We start from the raw sequence: 4,295 nt of genomic DNA, 5'->3' as shown, positions 1-4,295 counted from the left end.
CCCCTGGAGTCGTGAGTTTGAATCCAGGGCGTGCTGAGTGACTCCAGACAGGTCTCCTAAGCAACCAAATTGGCCCGGTTGCTAGGGAGGGAAGAGTCACATGGGGTAACCTCCTCGTGGTCGTGATTAGTGGTTCTCGCTCTCAATGGGGCGTGTGGTAAGTTGTGTGTGGATCGTGGAGAGTAGCATGAGCCTCCACATGCTGTGAGTCTCTGCGGTGTCATGCACAACGAGTCACGTGATAAGATGCACGGATTGACGGTCTCAGAAGCGGAGGCGACTGAGACTTGTCCTCCGCCACCCGGAATGATGTGAGTAACTGCGCCACCACGAGGACATACTAAGTAGTGGGAATTTGGCATTGCAAATTGGGAGAAAATTAAAAACAAAAAACAACAACAAAAAAACAAACAAACAAAAAAACAACGCATGTATCATTTGAGCTGTAAAGTTGTTTAAATTGTCGTTTTTATGGTTGTTTTATGTCATCATGGCTACAAAGTTGTAAAATTGTCTATAACTTTCCACAGATGCGGTTAGTAAGTGATTTTATGACAGTAAAATCATGTTAACACACATATTGTTTGTCTTGTGTCTATACTTTTGAAACAGTGAGTATTTTAATGTTTACAGACTGACCCCATTGACTTCCATTGTAAGTGTCTCACTGGAACACACATTTGTGCTTTTATTAAAGAAAAGGAGGGACATGTCAAAATTCACTTTTGTGGTGATCGACATTATGCCACAAATGCTGTCGATTGAGTTTAACCTGTAACATTTTTACATTGTAACATTTTTTTTTTATTATTAATCACATTTCCTCCCAAATTATATTTACTGTAATGTGTCCAGATGCATAATTCTCATTATTCTCAATGGTGAATCACAATGCTTTTTTCCCCAAGGCAGTTCAGTTAATTTTTTGCATTACTATAATGACCATGTGGGGGGAAATGTGTATATTTGTCATGAAAATAATGTCATAATGAAAAAAATCTTGAAAATATGCTTCATTTCCTTTAAGCAGCATCATTTCTTTTGGGATGAAAAACAACCTGGACATATTTTTGAGATTCACCTCATAATGGAAACATTTGAGAATGATAAATGTTCAGTAACAAACTCACCGAACAAAACATAAACATATACACATGAGAAGATGAGTCAGGCAGTCTCTTAAAGGCCTCATGGAGAATCAATTAGCATTTAAATGAATGATGGCAATAAGACTCAGAACGCTATCTCACACGCAGCAGAAGCGAGACGCGTCAAAGACCTTCAAACATATTCAAATCACAGCGCAGGAAATGAGCTACATTAAAATAAAAGGCTCCACACTTCCTTTCCACGTGCAAATAGCAAACATGTATATAATCATTAATAATAAAAAATTACCACCAAATCTTTTAGATAAATAAAACAAAATTAAAGATTGACTGATAAAAAAAACTAAAATATAGGCATATAATTTAGTAAATGTTTAAAAATTTCCACTGGATTGGCAGAGAAAGAGCAAAGGAGACGTTGTAATTCAGTCTTTTGTGGAGAGGCCATTGAAAAACAGCACGCATTAAACAACACACGATCTCTTTGATTCTCTGTCGTCCAATCAGATGCAGGACACTCAGAGATGTTTGCCCAACTCAAGTACACCTGTCCGTCAATGCATTAACCCTGCGCACCAGTGTGTGTGTGTGTGTGTTTCTCTTGTTTGATGAAAGACATTGACATTTTTATCCAAGCTTAAAATAACAAATGTTAAAATGTTGACGATGTTATCAGGACATGATCAGGTCAAGCATCAGACTCACCTTCTGAGACCCGAGTGTGACTGCTGTGTGCATTTTCCATTTCCCTTTTTCATTTGTAAGTAGTAGCCCCTAAGAAACATGCCAAAATATATTTTTAGACCAAACAGTTTTCCTAAAAATGTATGTCCACATATGTGGACAGTGAGACAAATTTGTGAAATTTGTAATAATACCAAGTTATAGAAAGTCAGATTTATTCATCAAATAGTTTATTATGTATCCAGGAGTGTTGATTATTCATGATTTTGAGATGCTACAGACATTACATCAGAAATGATCATAATTAATTCTGATTCAAAGTAATGTCCAGCATCATCCAATCACTGTCAACCATGTTAAAATAAAATGATACATTATAAATTCTGAATCTATGTACTGATTATCATTGTCACATGTCTGTCAAACATGTTGAGTGATCCAAACATCATCTGCAGCCTGAAACTGAACTTTTGATCAGATTTTAGGAGTGAATGCACTTAACTGCATAGAGAGCTATAGGATGCTCCCTTGCTCCCTATTTAGTGAATGACTTAACCTCCAGTGTGCTGTCTGTCTGCACTGGTCTCAGAACAGTTTGAAATGCACCTTATTTTCATCCTAACTCCATATAAAGCCTCTGAAAGACACATTGTTCAGCTTATGGATGCATCCATTTATTCTCAATGTGATAATGTACAGTAAATATAGGCCTATAGTCCACGTATGTGGTCATTGTGTTTATCAGCGTGCCGTTTCGCGATAAAGTGCTCAAATTTAAATAATGGCATATCGGATGAAACTAGAGACTCTAATCTTTTGACACAAACAGGTTTCAATGTAAAAACGTAATGAGGTTTCTTACCAGATGTAGTTTTGTTGGCGTTTCTCCCAAACGCAAACTCCTCTGCAATCACCGCCATGTTGTTTGGTCACATGACTCCGTACAATTAAAATGTAACCCTTTACTGAGAGCACAGAGTCCCCCTGAACTGAGATCAGTCTGTTTAAATTAAATTAAATTATGGATAGCCTATAGCGAAGCCAAAATGTAATGTCCACACGTGTGGACGCGTGGTCTCAGGAGGATAAACATCTGAACCAATAACTGATCTAAGGACAGTTTGAAGTTAAAGTCATCATGAAACAGTACTCATAAATATGTCACATTATGGAAGTAAAATGTATTTCAAGTGAATTAGGTTATTAATTTTATCCATGGTGAATTGATTGGATGGTGTCTCTAGAAGACAGGTGGTTGATAAATAAAAGGGCTTGATGATGTCAGCCGAAAACGAAAGTTGCTTCAGAGGCGGAGCAATTATTAAATTTTTTTCTTCGGAATAACCCAAACTGATGAATCATTCACAAAAAGACCAGCAACATAAGAGTCAGTTATGATTTCACATTGACTTTTAACATAATATACATGTCCTGAATCTGTAAATGAATAATCTGTCCGTTCATATTACTTATCTTTGTATCGCATGAATCATCACATCGCACCCTTGGCACTACAGCTGCATTGTGGGTAAATCGGAGTCACAGGGCCGTGTTTCCAGGGACATCCCAGAATTCCTGTTGTATATTTCTGGATATGCACAAACATCATCACCGCGGGCGATCACGTGCCAGTGCAGGACGTGCTGCAGCGACTCAAGCACTCCTTCAAGCTTTTGTTCTCTCTCTCTCTCTACACCCGTTCTCACTCTCTGTCTCACACACACACACACACACACCGTGGGTTGAGAGTGAATGGCGTGATATAATTGTAGATGTCACTGTGACCCAGAATCCCTCACAACGCTTCCTCTCTAGAGCTGCTGAACTCTCACCATATAAAACACCACGACTGTGTTCAAGTCTCTCTACTTCATCACAATGTTACATATTATATTTCATGGAACTGTTCTGTCCTGAGACCCTGAACTTTCGGATTTTAGGAGTGAATGCACTTAACTGCATAGAGAGCTATAGGATGCTCCCTTGCTCCCTATTTAGTGAATGACTTAACCTTCAGTGTGCTGTCTGTCTGCACTGGTCTCAGAACAGTTTGAAATGCACCTTATTTTCATCCTAACTCCATATAAAGCCTCTGAAAGACACATTTTACAGTTTTTGGATGCATCGATTGATTCTCAATGTGATAATGCACAGTGATAAAAAAAAATATATATAGCAAAATATATATTAAAATTAATTGAAATGACCCACAGATGTGTTAGAGTTGAATGTTATTAAAAATAACTAACATGGGGGCCAGATATCTCAGTGAGTATTGACGCTGACTATCACCCCTGGAGTCGCGAGATCTAATCCAGGGCTTTTTGAGTGACTCCAGCCAGGTCTCCTAGCAACCAAATTGGCCCGGGTGCTAGGGAAGGTAGAGTCACATGGGGTAACCTCCTCGTGGTCGCTATAATGTGGTTCTCGCTCTCGGTGGGGTGTGTGGTGAGTTGTGCGTGGATGCCGCGGAGAATAGTGCGAAGCCTCCACACGCGCTAC

The sequence above is a fragment of the Myxocyprinus asiaticus genome, chromosome 9 (assembly GCF_019703515.2).
Source record: "Myxocyprinus asiaticus isolate MX2 ecotype Aquarium Trade chromosome 9, UBuf_Myxa_2, whole genome shotgun sequence".
Taxonomy (NCBI): Eukaryota; Metazoa; Chordata; class Actinopteri; order Cypriniformes; family Catostomidae; genus Myxocyprinus; species Myxocyprinus asiaticus.
Note: the sequence above shows the minus strand (reverse complement) of the source record.